Source organism: Balaenoptera acutorostrata, chromosome 7 (assembly GCF_949987535.1).
Source record: "Balaenoptera acutorostrata chromosome 7, mBalAcu1.1, whole genome shotgun sequence".
Lineage (NCBI taxonomy): Eukaryota > Metazoa > Chordata > Mammalia > Artiodactyla > Balaenopteridae > Balaenoptera > Balaenoptera acutorostrata.
Genome location: NC_080070.1, coordinates 9,383,785 through 9,403,576, shown reverse-complemented (window position 1 = coordinate 9,403,576; position 19,792 = coordinate 9,383,785). Strand labels below are relative to the sequence as shown.

At 34.5% G+C, this 19,792-nt stretch overlaps 1 protein-coding gene and 1 pseudogene across 1 annotated transcript in view; both read left to right on the top strand.

The window, feature by feature from the left end:
• Nucleotides 1–19,792, top strand: part of CNTNAP2 (contactin associated protein 2) — a 1,523,154-nt gene that overhangs the window by 12,762 nt on the left and 1,490,600 nt on the right. The window lies entirely within an intron of this gene.
• Nucleotides 15,962–16,134, top strand: LOC114238222 (U2 spliceosomal RNA; annotated as a pseudogene).

Sequence of the window (19,792 nt, the reverse complement as noted above, 5' to 3'; positions counted from 1 at the left end):
TCTATCCAGTAGGTATTTCTGTAAGAATGCATCTACAATTGTTAGCAGAGGAGACATCTGATGACAATTGTATTAGTCTGCTACTATATGGACCCACATCTGAAGAAAATGCTCATTGTAAACAACAATTTTTTCTTGGACAAGGGAAGCAAGTATTGTTTTCTCTAAACGTCCATGGAAGTAGTCACCGGAGATTGTATCCGGATCAGCTAGCATTCTACTGAGTATTATGCATGTCAGGAAAAGACAAGGCACTTGCTTTCATGTTGCTGATGAAATAGAGAGATGGGATTCAGTGGCTAAACAGACAGTTTTAACACATTGTGGCAAATGGTATCAGAAGGGTGCTCTGGAAGCATATGGAGGAGGTGGTCAACCCAGTCTTCAAAGACCGGGAAGCCTTGTGCGGGAGAGAACATCTAAATTGGGTTGTCCAGATGATTCAGATTTAGGTGCAGGGCAGAGTGCTGCAGGTAAGGGAACATCTTGATAAACTGCATGAACCAACAGTATGTTGGTTCTGGGGGAAAATGTAACAGTACAGGATGCCAGGGATGTTGTTAAGATGCTGCAGAGTGAGGTAGTGGAGAGGTCGTGGAAAGCCTGTAGGACTTAAAAGTGAGTTTCACCTTTATCACGCACCCAGTGGTGCATTGCAAACGACGTAAGCCGATTTGGTCATTCACGTTTATTAGGTTTGTTCCTTTGTTTGTTCGATATTCATATCTTCCAGTACTTAGATGTAAGTAATGGCTACAGTCAGTTTGTTAACAGGAAAGCAAGCCTCAGTCCTAACTCTACTACAAATTAAAACATTTATTAAGAGGCAGTAACAAGAAGCAGTCACACAATCTGTTCTGTGAATTAAATGAAATCCGCAGCTTTCTGGCCTTTTAGACACTGTAACAAGATCTTCAATTCAAGGCTCATGTGCAGATGTGACGATATTCAAGCAGCAGTGCTTGGCTACATCTAGTCAGAAGCAAGCAGCATAATCCTCTGTCAGCAGCTTAGGGTAGAACGAGAGGGGCTGTTAGGGTGGGTCATTGTTCTCAATGGAAATGTATTTGGTATAGACTACTGGCTTTGGTTCCTTTGGTTCAGGAACGGGGAGAGATGCCCACTCAATATTACTAGTCTCCACATATCTTGAATGCCTCTCATTTCACCAGTGAAAAATCATTTCGGTCATTCAATATCCAAATAAACTCTCCAGGGCTGATGAGAGAGTAGGGCCATTGAAATTTTAGTGCTTACCTCAGGGAGATGGGCTTCTGGTGAGTCTTTCCATTGGTGACTAACTCTCCAGCACACTAACCCCATTCTCCACGAGGGTTCTTCATATGTCAACTCACCATCTCTAGGGCATGGATCAAAACAACATGTACGCGTATATCCCACTGTTGAGGCAAAAGTCTTTTAAAGTAACGTATAGACATTATAACAATGAGTTTTAAACATGGGATTGATATTAGTAGAGTCCAATTTTTGAAAGCTGAAGGCAGAGGGGAAGGATCAATTTGAGAAGGACAAGCCAGACAGGATGTTATTCCAACAGTCAGTACTACGCCATTTATACTAAGGAAGAAAAAGAGGAAATTTAGAGAAATGCATGTTTATACTGTTGTATGACTCCAAAAATAAAATGAAATTGTGTTAAACAATTACTAGCATAGATATGTAATTAAAACATGTATGCATATACACACATATTTGTGTTTCTCTATATTTTTCTACTGTGTGTGGTGTGTATTGGGTAAGTAGATATATATTTGTATATACATATGTATATACATATATATGTATATATAAAGATGTATCTTTCTACCTAATAGAAAACAGATTAGGATTTTATTAAATTAGTAGCCCATCTAATGAGCTTAGTCTAAAGGCCCATTATGCCAATTTGGTTGTTCTCATCTGTTTATCGTTTGCATCCATTTCTTTGCAAAATGTGAGAGAAATTACCTCTCCAAAAACCCTTCGAAGGACTCTTCACCTCAAAAAGAACCTAAAGTGGACAGCTTGTTGTTAGTCTAATCAAAATTCTAATATATTTTGAAAACTTACATTGTTTATAAAAGGTGAAGGGCAGTAAAACTAATTTACCATGCTAGCAAGGTTGTAGTTAATCAGTTTAACAATTAGATGATTAATAGCTGGGTAGTTAATCATCACCAGTCAGGAAAGCCTGCTTCTTAGTACACAATTAATTGTAAATCAGCAACATCTTGCCATTATCTGTTACATCCAAACAGCTGTTAAATTTCTGTTTCCTTTATCATCTGATGATATAACTTTATCATTTCCCTTACAACTCTTTCCTAACCCAAAATCAAGAGCAACATTCTATGAATACAATGATGAAAATGATGCTTCTAACATATAACAGTGTTTTCACTGGCTGCTTGGGATTGGTTGGTGGCAAACTCGATTTATTGTCTTTCCCTTTTCTAGATTTCAATAAAGGTTATTGTCTCTCTAACTAATTTTGTCATTTAATATCACATTAACTTTCATTCTCATTTAATTGTTCCATATGTGCCTTGTTTTCCCCAATACATTTTAAGCCCCTGTGTCTTGAACATCCTCTGCAGACCCTCGTCTCATCCCACATTATACATATTAAATTAATATCTATAATTAAGCTGAACAGAATTGAGCCTGTGACATTTTCTCAGTAAGTTGATAGCTTTGGTATTGTAAAATGTACCCGACGGTACCTAACTATATCACATCTGCAATATGGATTTCTGAATGAACCAGTGATGGAATTGGATGAGGGGCACAATGGGTCACTTTATTTATTTATTTATTTATTTATTTATTTATCTATCTTTTATTGAAATATAATTAATTTGCAATTTTGTTTTAATTTCTGCTGTACAGCAAAGTGATTCAGTTATACATATATATATATATATATATATATTCTTTTTCATATTCTCTTCCCTTATGGTTTATCACAGGATATTGAATATAGTTCCCTGTGCTATACAGTAGGACCTTGTTGTTTATCCATTCTATATGTAATAGTTTGCTTCTGCTAACCCCAAACTCCCAATCCATCCCTCCCCCACCCCACCCCCCCTTGGCAACCACAAGTCTGTTTTCTATGTCTTTGAGTCTGTTTCTGTTTCATAGATAGGTTCATCTGTGTCATATTTTAGATTCCATAGATAGGTTCATCTGTGTCATATTTTAGATTCCACATATAAGTGATAGCATACAGAATTTGTCTTTCTCTTTCTGACTTACTTCGCTTAGTATGATAATCTCTAAGCCAATCCATGTTACTGCAAATGGCATAATTTCATTCTTTTTTATGGCTAGGTAGTATTCCATTGTATATATGTACCACATCTTCTTTATCCATTCATCTGTCGATGGACATTTAGGTTGATTCCATGTCTTGGCTATTGTGAATAGTGCTGCTATGAATATAGGGGTGCATGTATTTTTTTGAATTATAGTTTTGTCCAGATATATGCCCAGGAGTGGGATCACTAAATCTTACAGCAACCCTATTTTTAGTTTTTTGAGGACCCTCCACACTCCATAGTGGCTGCACCAACTTACGTTCCCACCGACAGTGTAGGAGGGTTCCCTTTTCTCCACACCCTCTCCAGCATTTGTTATTTGTAGACTTTTTAAAGATGGCCATTCTGACCAGTGTAAGGTGGGACCTCATTGTAGTTTTGATTTGCATTTCTCTAATAATTAGCGATGTTGAGCATCTTTTCATCTGCCTGTTGGCCATCTGTACGTCTTCTTTGGAGAAATGTGGTAATAACTTCTCTTTTAGATGAATAATGGACAGATTAGGCAATTATACTGCTATACAATTGTGTTTGCTTAAACATCAGGGCAAAGTATGTTACACATCTTCATTCCATCTCTTTTTCCAACTTACCCTCAGCCAAGCAGAACGTGGAAATAGTTTTTGGCTTCTTAAGTAACCTCACCTGTACTGTATACCTTGGGGTAAAAACAAAACCAACATGGATTCATGGATTTTCAGTACATTGCTACTGTTTCTCCAAACCACTATAGTTGGAAACTTGCATCTTGCCACCTTCACTGAAGCCATAGTTAACTTAGACTATCCATACTTTATGATATGGATAGCCTAGTAAGTTATATTATAAGCAAACTCTGTCATAAAATACACCATCCAGGAAATAAAACTTTGCCAGCAATTCCCAGAATCTGTTCTATGTTCTTTGTTTTAATATCAATGTCCAACCACCCCACCCTCTGTAACCACCACCCTAAGGCTTTCTAACTGTTAACATTAGGAAATGGAACAAGTTAAAGTCCGGGCCCACTATGACTCTGAAAAAAAAAAAGCCTTATTTACTGCTCACTATGCAATGACACAATAGTTCCTCCATTTGCAAACAAACAAGTATGACTAAATATGGACTCTTCTAGTTCTTGCCTTCACCTGGCAAACATTTCTTATTTCACTTAACCTTAAGGCTTTATTCACTGTAATTAGGAATTGCTTAATGCACTATTTTACCTAAGTCTCCTGAAATCTCATCATTTTTTTTTCTCCTGTAGTTCTAAATACTAACATATCTCATGGATGTTATTTGTTACCATTCTAGATCTCATCTCCATCCAGCAGGCAAACAAATGTTTTCAAATGGATAATACTGATATTGCCACCTTTCTTGAAAGCATCCAATGTCTGCTGCTTGACATTTCCATATTCCACTGAGATAGAATAAAGCCCCAAATTCATGCCACTCCTTAGGGAGATTGGGCTCCACCTGCAATCTTTGCTCACTGTGGTCCTGGCACCCTGGCCTCCATTATTCAAGTCTGAGCTTGTTTCCAACTTTGCTACTCCGGTATCGTCCAGTGTTGGTGGACCTTTCATCTGGAAGGCTCCATGCTGAGAAGGTCGTATGGACAGCATCCTGTCATCACTAAGGTCTCCACTCTTCTGTTACTTTATATTAGAGAGGCCTTCCTGACCATCCTAAGTCAGCAGCCTCCCAACACTAGACCCCTCCTTTTTCTTTCACCCAGTTTATTCCTTATTTATAACTTGCTGTTTATTACTATGTAAAATTATCTCATTTCTTTCTCTACCTATGTTCCTTCCTTCCCCCTGACTATGGTATAAATATATAAGGACTGAGACCATGTGTGTATTGTTTACAGCTGTGTCCTCAGGGTCAAGAACCATACTTAGAACATAGATGCTCAATAAAAGTTTCCCAGTGAGTGACTAATGTTCAGTGAATAGAATTCCCACTCTCTCTTTCATTGACTTAGTGACTTCGTAAGCCTTTCACTTAGTTCATTTCTCCTTTGGATTCCTTATGATTGATTGTATCACTCCCCACTTCTAATGATTGCCTTCATACCTTTGTTTTAAATGATTACCGCATCGGCAAATAATAGTTACTTTTTAAAAATTTTCATTGAATGCAGTGTTAGCTTATTTTTAAAGGAATTTTCCGTCCATAAAAACTGAACTCGGATTGTGCCACAATGGCAGAAGCCTAGTGTTTACTGTGTTCATAAACTCGTGACATTTTCCAGCTCGAAGTGACTTTGGAGAGCATCTAGGACAAACTTTTATTTTACCCGTGAGAAACCTGAACGGCGGGAGGGTTAAATGATTTGCCAAAGGTCAGATCACTCGTGAGTGGCAGCTGAGGCTGAAACCGAAGTCCACTAGGCCTTGCTGTGTCCAGATTATACAAGAGCCTTCGTGATTTCTAAACTACTGATGTCTCAGGCTGGATGACAGCTTAGGAAAAGAAGCAGGCCAAAGGCACCAGCGTTGTCAGACTAGGGAGCAGATCACAGGGAAACATGGAATTACATGAATATTTGCCCACTGCTTTTTATCTGCATCAGGCTTTTAATTCAGTGTATAAGGAACATTGAGTGAGCAGGACCCAAGAGATCTGGCTTCAAAGACCTAAGCAGTACAGGGAGAGTGAACCAAGAAACCTTTCCTAAATTTAGAACATTGTCTGCAGTCCTGTGATATAACTCACCGTATCAGATTGGCAACCTGGAAATGTGTATCTTCTGTTGAAGAATACCTGAAAATCTCACACTGAGAATTTGCCAGGAACTTTGTTAAGCTAAACAGCACAGAAAGATGTGGGCTAGAAAAGTAGAAAACTATCATCTGTGCCTGATATTTGATTTCTTTAACATTTTTGCAGAAGTTGCTTCAGGGCAGAGGTTCTGTTTTGCTCATCATTGAAACCCAGCATACAGTGCAGGGCCTGGAACTTAGAAAGTGTTAAATCATTTGTTAAATAAATATATAAGCGTATATTTCTTAGTTTTAAGTTTTTAATAGTTATTTGATTTTTGGTAATAATCATATATATTTTTAAATTGTACATATATCTGAGCATCCATAGAAAATACGATGATATTTAGTGCTGACTACCCAGTTTGGATTACATAATTATTCCCAGTGATTATCTATTATACATCAGTGAATTAGTACATAAATCACTTTATGCAGAGACCAGAAATTATCAAGTAGATCCTATTTTTCCTTAGGAACATTTAATGCCAGAATTTAAACTTCATGAAGATGTTTCAAAAGAGTTTTGTAGTAGTAGCCTCAAATTGGTTTGCATAGATCTCACACAATTTAAATTTAATGATTTTGCAGGTGTCATTTCTATGTTTAGCATGGATAATGTATAAAGCTCATTATACAAACACATCCATGTCACATATTCTAAAACTTATTTTCCCTCAAATGTCATTATTTTGTTTCAACTTGAAATGAGTTTACCATGCTGTTCCAGTGAAACTCAGAATTTGTCATGCATTCCTTGCTTCTATCCATTGTCAGTGAAGAAAGTATTTTATGTCAGCTACCTGGCCTAGCCTCATTTTTCTCTCTTGTTGAAATTATCTTCTGCTTTTATTGTTGTTGTTATATAATATTCTATCACTTTTATAAAGAAGACAGAGAAATTCAGTGCGTTTATAATTTAAAGGTTTACCCACATTGTTGTTCTTCATGTAATAGATTTCCAACCTCTCTTTAAAATTGATTTGATCATCATACCAAAAAAAAAAAAAAAGAAAGAAAGAATATATTTAAGATATGTAGAAGAGAAACAATATTTTCAAAAGTTGGTATTGTAATCAGAAAAACTACCATCCACTAATAATCATAGAGTATTACTGGAAAGAATCCTATTGGGATTAAGAATAAGAATTTTACTGTGGCTGAAAATAATCTCTAATGGGCTGTGTAGACTAATTTTGCTAATAGCTACTTTCTCCAAAATCCATGGTAAATAGGCATTTACTCAGTTTTGTCAAATGTTCAGGAATCCAGACCCTCAGCAATTTGAAGTTGTGAGAACTGCAAACTAAGCCAATGTTAAGTTTACTTAGTGCCATCAATAAAAGTATTTATCCATGAAATCAAACATAGAAATGGAATATTTGGGGAGAAAGCATAGTTCTCTTTAGTTCTCTTTTTGTTTATTATTTTTGTTTCTCTCATTCTTTGCATTATTATTATTACATTCAAAGAGCTAAAACCCAAGAAATAAAACTAAATGTATACATTAATGTTTTTAATTTAACATTTTAAGCTGTATTTTAAAAATCTAACTTTAGATTTTGAAACAATTTCAATTAACCTTTTTTTCTAGTTTGTTGGTACTAGTGAGGTTTCATATTCTAAGTAAGATTAAACAAGAATTACCTCATTTTACTACTGTTTCCTAATGTGAATAAATTGGCATCTAAAAAGTTGCAGCACGCTAACAGTTGAGGTTGAGTGGTTAAAATGTGCCGGCATGTAGAAATTGCCCAGACTGAGAAGGAGAAAGACAAGTGAGGAAAAGAAGGAACCAGACAAGACTTGAGGAGAGGTGACGATGGGGGTATTGAGTGTGAGGCTGAAAAGAGGGATGAGTGAGGTTGGGGATGGGAGAAGAGCTTTCTATTCCTACATCTGTTTCTTAATCATATACATGGTATGAGAGTTTTTCATAGTTCTTTTGGTTTCTTTGTTTTTTAATGTACAAGTATTTTTGATAGAATATAAAACCCTTCTCCTTGCTCTCTCATCTTCTAGAATTTCTCAAATCTTGCTACATTGATATACTGATTTCTTACAATAATTGAATAAGTCAGTTCCAATATGTCTGCCATTGCTTTGCTTAAAATAATAAATGATAAAGATGTTGGCTGTCTGCATCCATAATTCTGATCACCGAAACAAAACAAAAAATTTTTTTTCATCATACAGTGCTATTAAAGATGAACCAGAATCATTTGGGGATAGTGAATCAGATAAATCTCTTCTACACTGGAATCTCTGTGGGCGGAGTGGACCATGGTCACTTAATGACCTTTCTCTACTGCCCTGCTGGTACCTCAGACAAAAACGAAGGTGGCAGGATCCTACGTTTTCATTTATGTGACCTCAGTTGGGGAAATATATATTTCTATTTCACAAGGATAAATTTAGGGCTATCCACCTATTGAGCTGCACTCTCCACACTTCTTTTTATATCATCGCAGTATGAGTTCTCTTGAGAAAGGCAGGATTATTAATGCATCCAGCAATAACAATAACAACAACAACAATAACAACAGCTAATACTTAGCACTTAGGTAGATCAAGCCCTAGTCTAACTTGGGACATTTATAAAGGCTCCACATTGCTTGTAATCTTGGAGACTTGGCATACATCTACTATATAATTTGAAAACTATGGAAGGCTTATCAAAAGAAAGGAAAGTTGTTCTGGGATAACTGGGAGAACATATTAAAATAGAAATATGGAACCTTCAAAGAGTTTTCAAAAAACATATTAGGATGTTACCTAAAGATGGGGGTAACTGTAGAAGAAGGAAGAGATGCCGAGTCCTGAATTCAGTGTAAATACATTGCTACTAAAAAATAACAAGATAAAAATCTAAACAACATCTGAAGATTTAAGTGTTCAACAACCCAGTTCAAAAATCTTCATGTGGGAAAAATAACAATTTTATGAATACAGAAAATTATCTCATGTGACTTTCTAGAGCTGACTGATTATAACTTTTGCATAAAGTTTATACAATATAGATTCTGCATAAGTCAACATATCCAGTGTCAAGACAATAAGTTAAAATGTGGCTTGGTTATAAAGGGAAGAACTCTGGATCAAGTATTTAGGACTGTACAATGCAAGATTAGTAATATTGAATGCTAAACAGTCTTAAATATTGGTGAGGCTACTTGTATTTGAACAAATGAATTTTAGCGGTGCTCCCGACTTCTGAAAACTCTGCCTTTACAAAGTGATGCTAAAATATGCATAATATCCTTTCCTCAGAGAATCTCAATGTGTTTTCTAGAATTAAAACTGACTCTCCAAACTAGGTCACCCAGACCCCTTAATTTTGTGTAATGCTGTTATCTTTCACCTCCTGAGTTTTCACAAAATCTATTTTTATTTTCTCAAGGAGTGGAGGGTATATATATGAAATGCAGCTAAATGGACCAAGAAAGAAACCCAGATGTTTAACCATGAAATCTAAATTTGAAACAGTCTTTTGGAAATGTGCTGAAATGTTTCCAAAATATCATGAAGACCAAAACAATTTGCTGTTGAAATGACCTTCATGGTGAACAGTATCAACATTCTGAGATTTATGTGGGAAGTATTCTTTCTTTTTCATCTTAACTTTACCATTGGGTGATAAAAATAGATTCCTGGGATATCATTCTTACCAAAACCAAAGTCAATATGATTTTAAATTGAAGTTTAAAAAATTAGCTTGAAACATATATATACTTAAATGTATATTGTGGTGATACCTCATATTAATCTTACCAGCACTGCTCATTACAGATATTTTCAACTATATACCTGTGAGATAATAGGTAGGGCTTAGAACCAGGCTACATGATAATCTACTTCAATAATCTTTAATTATATGAAAATAACAGAAATAAGCATAATACCTGTTTTACAGTTGAAGGACGAGATTACCTAACTGCCAAGGACAAACACGTTATAGGACCAGCGTTTCTGTCTCCAGGGTCCACATGCCTAACCTTATATTCTACAAGCCATATACTTCACATCAATAAACATGCTCTTAAACATAGGGAATGTAATTTGAAGAAAATGTGTTTTAGTTGGCAGCCGTGATTCTGAAATCCAGTAATCATTAAATCAACTCTTTCAAGTTGAAAGTCTTTGGTGAGATATAATGAAAAGGATAAAATAAGACTCTAATGAAAGTGTGTGCCAACTCCCTTTGTGTTTCATTCAAGGAACAAGTCAGGAGTATGAACCATTTTGGGTGATATCTAGCAAGTAAATTGAAAGACATCAAAAAATATGGGGAAGGCTATTTTAGAAGCATGCAGTATTTGTCCTTCTGTGCCTGGCTTATTTCACTTAGCATAATGTCCTCAAGGTTCATCCATGTTGTCATATATTACAGAATTTCCTTCTTTTTTAATGCTGAATGTCCCATCATAGATATATTCCACTCTTTAAAATCCATTCATCCATCAGTGAACATTTATGCTGTTTTCACATTTCAGCTATTGTGAATAGTGCCTCAGTGAACATGGGGATGATAATATGTCTTTGAGATCCTGATTTCTAATTCTTTTGGATAAAAGTTCCAGATAACGCAAGATGAATACTTTCTAGAGTTCTGCTATACGACATTGTGTATGTAGATAACAGTACTGTGTTGTACACTTAAAAAATTGTTAGGAGGGTAGATCTCATGTTAAGTGTCCTTACCACAGTGATAAAAAATAAAATAAATGAACAGAAGGCAATACAAACAAGATCATTGGGAAGCTCTGGGAAGAAGATAGAGGACATTGACAACAGAATCATGGCAAAGTTCAGAGAATAAAAAAAGTCAAACACACTGGAAAAAAGACTCCACAAATTGCATTCATTCTCTGCTTTTGAGGGAGCAGTGAGGCATGGCCTTACCAGGATCTGAAGATGTAGTACTTACTTGTGCTAAATGCTTTGACTGAACATTTAAAACCTGCAACGATAGTATGAGAAAAGAACTATTGTTATTCCCATTTCTTTTGTGAGGAAAGTGAGGTACACAGATGTTTATGAATTCATCAGGTTAATTGCAGCTAATAAAGCATCAAGCCAGAGGCAGTTCAGAGGACAGAAGAAAAATCAAGTATTTCATCCAAAGAAATAAAGGATTACGAACTATAGTAGCATATATTCCTCAGAAACTGGATCATATGAGTATAAGCACAGATGAATGAAAAGACATATCACTGATGACTTTTCTGAATTATATTTGAGATGAATGATAACTTCTTAGGAAATATATTTTAGGTAATTTTGGATAATTGTTTTTAAAATTTCTTCTTGATATGTTAAAAATAACCAGTAGAGGGAGCTTTTAACCATGAGTTTGTATTCCATTAAGAAAAGAATTAAAGTGTGAGGAAAAGTAAAACAATCCTAAATATGATACTTGTATGAAATTGTAAAGAATCCATAAGATGAGCTAGGGTTTTTATCGCTGGCAAGTTACTTTAGAAAGCAATTGCGAGGCATTTTTGGCTACTAACTACTCGCCCATTGCTATGCTGTCTACTATGAGCTACAGGAGAACTGTATAGATGAAGACCAAGACACAACTGGCGTATATTTCACATGAGAAGAGTTTTGGGTATATAAGAGACACATAGTGGCTTAATACATTTTATAGATAATAGAATATTATCAATAGATATGACAGAGGAGATAAGCAAACAAGAGTTCGAAAGTCCAGAGCACAAAGTTAGAAAGTCCAAGGACAAAGGATATGGATCCATGGTGAGGTGCCTGGAGACTCTTTTCAATGGAGAAAATATCAAGAGCAAAATCTCTGATGTTGATATGAGCCTGGAGGGAGAGAAATGACATATGAATAACCAAAGCTCAAGGTTAATCTGGGAGACAAAGGAAACAGACTTGAAAGTCTTGTCAGACTGTGAGCGCTCTCCAGGAGCTGAAAGTGAAGTAGTAGATGGTAGGAAACCGGAGCACACTCTGTACATACGAGGGTAGCAACAGGAGTGGGGAGGGCTGGGTCTGAGAAGGATGGAGTTGGAAGATAGTAAGGGAGTAGAAGAGATTGGAAAGAAAAAACCCAACAAGAGGCAATAAAATAATCGAGACGTGAAGTGATTAACTTAGCTAGATGTATTGGCCTGTTTTGCAAACCATATAATAAACTCTCCTTACTGAGCAACTGTTACAGAGTGTAGTGATGATAATAACAATAATAATTATGTGCTTTCACTCTTTTGCTTCTCCTTTTAGATCACATTAAAAAAAAAAAAAAATTGAAGCTCGCTTTGGCAGTGCTCCAGCAAGCCAGTTTGTGGAATTTTTATCCATCTGCCTTGGTTTCCTGACTGCTTAGTTTGCAGTCTTTTTTTTTCTTTCTTTTCTTTTGTCTTTTATTTATTTACTTCTCCAGAACATAAATAAATAATATTTATTTCTCTAAAGCAGCAACCAAATAGAATGAGGATAGATGTTCAGCATCAGTTCCCATCATTCTTAAGAGTCTTCTTTAGAAACACTTTTTCATGATCGCCTTCTGATGACCCATCACCAGCACATTCACCCTTAGTCTTCTTGACTTATAAAGGAATAGACAAGATTAATCCAGTCATAAGGTTCATATACATAACTAACTTATGGAAAATAGTGAGGATAGAAAGATAATTCGAGGTCTTCAATGCCAGACCGAAGGGTAATATTGAACCACTGTAAAGTTTGAAGTAGAAGGTGATACTGTTAAGTAAACTCTTTAGAAAGCATGGTGTGGGGATGGTCTTAGGACAGACTCGAGAGAGGAAGATTAGCAGTGAAGAGAAACCAGAAGGCTGCACAGTCCCATAAATGTGAATTGATTTCGCTGGAAATGAAGGAGAGCAGTTAAATAGGTAAAGATAGAACAGTAAAAATCGATGATTTATTAGATGTGAAAATGGAGGAAATGACATAACATACAGTTGAAATGACTTGGTGCCCTAATGAAAATGTTCAGGAAGAGAACTAACAAGGAGCTGAAAACTGTGAGTTTGTTTTAGGCACACTGATTTTCAGCCGTAGCATGAGTATAGACAAATGTACAAATATTTTAAAGGTATTACCAGTATTCTCATAATGTGATGGTCTAGATCCCATAAAGGAGATTGACATCGTGAAGGTTAAATTGCTTTCATTTTTTAAAAAATACAGGTCAATAGAAATTAGATAATTTTTGCAGGAAAATATTTGGCTGAAGTTAGCAAAACTTTTTTTTCTTTCAAACATCTGCATTGAAACCCTGATAGGTATTTCATGCCACTGCTTTTTTGTAATTTGAAATCTAGAGTTAACTTGGTTACATCAGTCAATATGCTATCAACTCTGACATAGTGGAATTGGTTAGTGAAGATCAATGCTTGTGAATTAGAATGAAAATTTCCCCTATTTTGTTATTATGGGGACAGCGTGTCAAGAGTCCAGAGGAAATAACAATAGGTATTATATGACAAGGGACTTGACAGGATGGCTCATGTGCCTCCTTTAAAATTGAACCATCGGAAGAGTTCATTGGACAAAGTTGTAGAGGCCTGTTTTTCTGAACTTGACACGATGACCTTATTCAGCAGGGGTATGTGTCATCCCCAGAATGCTTAGAAATGCATGGTATTACATGCTGATGATTAGATCAAGTTATGCATGTATACTTTTGTCTTTAGCTCAAAAAAAGTAAAAAGGTCACTCACTTTAGAAGGACATTTTGGAAGCTCCATTGTAATTCACTATTTTCTTTGCAATTCCCGCCTAATGCAGTGACATTTTATTTTAACATGTGTCTTTTAAGTATATGTCTGAAAATCATAAGCATGCATGACACTAGCCTCTGGATAAATTTACATGAATAAAATTGTAATATGACTATATGTGGCCTTCAATCAGCAGCACTAATGAATGATGTTTACAAAGGAGAACTAATATTTTTAAGCACCAAGCCATAGGGAACAACAGCCAAAAGAAAGCCAAACTGTAAGTCATGACAGAAACAGAAGCAGTCTGGGAAATATTACTTTGACATTAACTTGTGGGAATAATTGCAAATGTTTTTGCTTAAATTTGAAAGGGTTCAGGAAGAGTTTTCTTTTTTAACTTAGTAGTTTTCGCAATAAAAAATGTATTTAATTTTAAATACCATTTTAACAAGAATCTTGACAACTTGGTTAAATATCAAAGAATTAATCTAGATGTATACTAAATATTAGCAATGAAGTAAACCTTATTTAAAGAGATGATTTCAAAGACTTCCATTTTCAAGCTGATTCTTCTTTCATTATTTAAAATTAGTAGAGAGACCAGAAACTGATTCTGGCTCACCTAATTTTTTCATTTAATTAGCAAGCATTTACCAAGTAGTTTCTATGTACTTGGCAGTGTCCTGGAGATTTTATGATGGCAGAATTTCAAGGAGCAAATTGCTTTTCTTGGTGTGGCTTCATTGCCTGAAAATGGAATTGTTAGGACAAAACTCTTAAGATGCCAACAGCTTTTCCTACGTGTTTAGTATAGATTACCAAGACCTCCCATGTTGGAACTACCTTTCATCTTACACAAATTCAGTAGGACACATGGCTGTTTCAGGTTTCTATCTTGGTGGTAAACATGTTTCCAGGGGAGGCCAGTTACACGGGTGAATACAATAAAGGAAGCTTTGATATCCAGTGGCCTTTCTACTAATATGATTTTACACGTATAGCTCAAGTTAAGCCCTAGTTAGTCCCACTTTCCCTACCTTCGTAATTGAGGGCTGAAGACAATGGGAAGAATATGTCCTCTGTAGAAAGTATACTTGTGCTGTGTGAAGCCAACGAGATTGATGTGATTTTTGTATGTTTTTTTTTCTTTTTTTATAATAAAGTTGTAAATATGCAACTTCCTATTCCAATTTTCTGTTAGAACAAATTTGGAATTTCAAGGTTGCTTGCTCTAGGGCATTGTAAGTCGGAGTAACTGAGAATAATCATGTTTGTTAGTTAATTTTTTTATTGAAGTATAGTTGATTTGCAATATTGTGTTAGTTTCAAGTGTACAGCAAAGTGCTGCAGTTATTTTTTTCAGATTATATTCCATTGTAGGTTATCACAAGATATTGAATGTAATTTCCTGTGCTATAGAGCAAATTCTTGTTGCTTATCTATTTGATGTATAGTAGTTTGTTATCTGTTAATCCCATACTCCTAATTTGTAACCATAAATTTGTTTTGGTAACAATGTTATGTTTACTCCCTTCGGTGATAACCATAAATTTGTTTTCTATGTCTGTGAGTCTGTGAGACAGTCATTTGAAGAGCATAGAAACGTTAGAAACGTTAACAGAATCATCCCATCGTGTTCTTAAAAAAGAAACAACTAATGCATTACTAATTTATGTACCCAATAATAATATCAAGGTTCTGATGGATTCCCGAATTTTCATTTTATTTAGAATCATGTCCAGTGCTAGGTACACAGAATTAGTTCTTGTGCAGGCATTATTCTAAGAGCTTTTAATTTATTATCTCCTTTTATCCTCACAATAGCACTATAAGGTTGGTATTATATTTTCCAGAAAAGGAAACTAAGGCAATGGAGTATTAAGTGATCTGCCCAATGTCACAAATCAGTAAGTGATTGAACCAAGATTTAAATAAAGGCTGCACAAAATGGAAACTTAACCTTTTTTTTTTAAGTTCATTCAGAACAGCATTTGCCATTGGTAGATAAGGTTTCCCTTCATGAAAGAAAAACCAGAGTTTATATGCAGTGTGTACATTCTGCCACACACTAAAGAGCAGAGGATGCATGGATATTGGAAGGGACTCGTTAATCAAACAGATGTGGTTTCAGTAATTATGAAATCTCTTCATTAAGCACTGGCAGTGAGTCATTACAATATCTTCTCCAGCCTTTTGGCTATGATCAAGTGTAGAATATCTTCTCATTAGGATAATGGGGTTCAATAAAAGAGTGTTCCATCATTCCCCATAAGAGAACAGAGTGGAACATTTTACTAATGATAATCATTTAGTGATTCATTTTCTCTTTTTCAGATCTTGTTAATTCATTATTGTACAAGGTTAATTCTTCATGCATTTAGATTTTGATCTTGACAAAATGCACTGGTCATAAAAGTTAACTTTGCAAGAGAAATTAGGACAGTTGAAATTAATGTTGGGGACATAATGAGTAGAAATAAGAAAAGTGTGCTTTTTTGTTTTTTTTTTTAATTTGCTAGCCCAGAGAGCTATTAATTAAAGCATGATCTATATATTTTAAGTGAAGTTGTTGGGAAATTTTTGACGTATATTATTTTTTCTAATGATTTTTATGGCAAACATGATTAGAAGCAAATTAGAAATATCTGAGTTTTACATCTATTCAGCAGTAATGTAATCTATTACTGAGCTCACTCCTGTGTATCATATGATCATCTCTGTAATAACAAGCCATTAATAAATATATATAATAAAAGCCATTATAAGTATAGTAGATCCATCAGAAAATTGCAAAATATAGAAATGAGGCTCCCCTTTGAATTTTTTGCACGTAATATTACCAACCAAAGTTAACAAGAGTTAATAGCTTTGTATATGTCTTTTCATTACTTTTCCCCTATGACAATATTTACTTTATAAAATTTTATCCACTGGTAATTATAGTTAACTCACAATCTTCTATCCTGGTTATTTCAACTGACCGTTAGATCAACGGACTTTCCAGTCATATTCTTTATAATTTTAATGGCTCTAATATTTCATTAAGAAAATGAAATTATGTAATTTAGCTATATGCTTGTAGTTGATAATTGTATCATTTCAAATATTTTTGCTATTATAAATAACCATGCACCAAAAGGCTTTTGATATGATCTTTTTCCCCATATTTAGGATTTTATTTCTGTAGAAAATAATCCCCAGAAATGGGTTTATTGAATCAAAGAGTATGAGTATGTCTGAAGCTCCTGATATAGAGGTTCTGAATGCTTAGGGAGCATGGTTGATCCGTCTGTGTAGCCTTGGCACCTGGCATGACACCTAATGTGCTCATTACTTACATTTTAAAGGTGTTAAAACTTTTGAAATGGCATATATATGTGGCTGTCTTATTTGCATGGCTGTTGAATAATAGTCCTTTGTACTTGAGTAGATTTTTATAGTTTTCACTGAACTTTCACACATATTACCTGATTTGAAGTGTATGACATACTTGCAAGAAACACAAGGAAGAGAGTTTGATCATCACTTTTCAGAGGAAAAAAGTGAGCCTCAGAAAGGACATTGGCTAGAATTTAGTCTTCCTACTTGGACCAGTAGTAGTTTCCTTATATTCGATCTCTATGTGTATTTATCCTTTTGAGAAAGGATTTGAAATAAGTTGATTGTCGTTGTCTTCTCCGTGAATAATTGTTTTTATTCTTTGGGGGAGAAATCCTATGCTTCTTGGAAGTATTTTTGTCCTTTTTTATAATGCAAAGTGCATATCACTCTTTACCGCCATGAAAGTTTTCCAAGTGCTTAATGCAAAAATAATATTAACATTCTTTAAAGACTTGGTTTATATTTTAAAACAGAAATGAAAAGCAAAGAGCAAAATAACCCATTGAAATTTGTGTTGATATAAGTTGAGGGAATTTTTCTTCCTTTTTTTTTTTAAGTGAGCTATATGAGACTAGCACTACAGAGTGATTCCCATGAATGTAGATTCTTAGAAAGTTGCCCTGGAAAGTTCTTACATAATGGTTTAAAATAAATATGAACTATTTTCTAGCTCTATAAATACAGGGGATTTGATTTAAATTTGATGGAACTGTTTATTTTTTCAACTTTAAATATATATTTGATAATATCTATCCAATATAAATGAGCATTAAATGACACAGTGGGTGAAACTGCCTGCGATAGAGCTGAAATAACACAACATACAAAAAACATAGAAGTTTTATTTCTTTTTTTTCTTTTATTCTTTTTTAATAAAATTTTATTTTATTGGAGTATAGTTGATTTACAATGTTGTGTTAGTCAGTTATACATATACATATATCCACTCTTTTTTTAAGATTCTTTTTCCATATAGGCCATTACAGAGTAATGAGTAGAGTTGCCTGTGCTATACAGCAGGTTCTTATTAGTTATCTATTTTATGTATTGTAGTGTGTATATGTCAGTCCCAATCTCCTGATTTATCCCTCTCTGCCCTTACCCGCTAGTAACCATAAGTTTGTTTTCTACATCTGTGACTCTACTTCTGTTCTGTAAATAAAGCAGAATTTTATTCTGTTTTATTTCTTTCCTTCTGTTTTCTTCCTTTTTCTTTTTCTTTTTTTCTTAACCATATAAATTACCATTCTGATTTCAGACGTGAGATTATTGAAACCCAGAGAGAAAAGTTGCTTGTTCAAGTCTATACAGCTTTTAGGTATAATTGCTGGGATTTCAAACCCAATTTTGTTCACCTCAAACCATAGTTCCTCTTACTAAACAAAAAGGCAATAAAAGGATGATGATAGGAAAAGGTGAAAGTTCAATTATTATGATTATACCAAGGTATGATTTTTTATATCCTGTGTCACCTGTCACCAGTTTAGACTGCAAAATTTGCTAAGGCTGTTAACTCGATATAATTAAAACATTTAGAATACAATGGAAACATTTTTAATGGAACTGTTTGACAATGACTCATGGAAAAGAGTAAACTTTTTGATTAAATGGAGATTAAATGGCTATCTATTAAGAAGATTGGCAAATTTCTGAATAGAAATAGGCGGGAGGTGAACTAGACAATTTCTAAGATATAAACAGTTTGTGACTCAGCTGTTTCTTAAATATTAATAGATCGACCTCTGGCTTGTGGTCTTTATACTTTATGCTCAGCAAGCCTACAATTCAGCCATTTGACTGCAAATCACCTGTAGTTTGTTTCAAAGCTGTTGAATCTCCTTTAATTTTTAAGATGTTCTCCTGCTAAAGATAGTATGTAGTGAGGGCATACGATATATCAGGTATTGTGAGAGGTTTCTTTCCCTCTCTACTCAATATCTACCTATCTAAAATACATACATTTACACGTGCGTGCTATTTATAGATACATATATACATATATGTATTCTTTATATGTACATATATATATCTACAGATACACACGTGTGTGTGCTTATGTGATTAAAATAAAATATATTCTCAAAAAAGAAATTATGAAAGTTTCTAATTATATCTAGTATTTTTCTACAATTTTCCAGTGTACATATTGGTACATTCTTTTTAAGTCAAATCAGAATTCAGGAATAAAAAAATAGACCAGAGGTAGTCTCCTTATATATCATCTGTGGTACCATTCATTTTAAAAGTATGTTATTGCTCTTTTATGTTATGGTATATTTTTTTAAATTCCATGTAATTTAAAATACTATAGGAATGGCTTTCAACATTCTAGACTCAATTGCATAAAATTGAGACCAAAAAAGAAAAGTCAAAGTACATAGAAATCATATTGAATTTCATCTCTTGTGCATTACTAAAGCAACATAGATTCCTTAGAGAATATACAAGCAGAAATTGATTTCTTTTTACATGATCTTGGCAGATATTGTCTTGATACTCAAACCAGTTTCACCCATGTTTATCATTGAAAGTTTCCATCTTACGCACATTTATTTGCCAGCTCTCCTTTCTCAACCATCACTCTACCATCTGGTGTTACCTTTAGATTTATCTGTAATACTAAGCA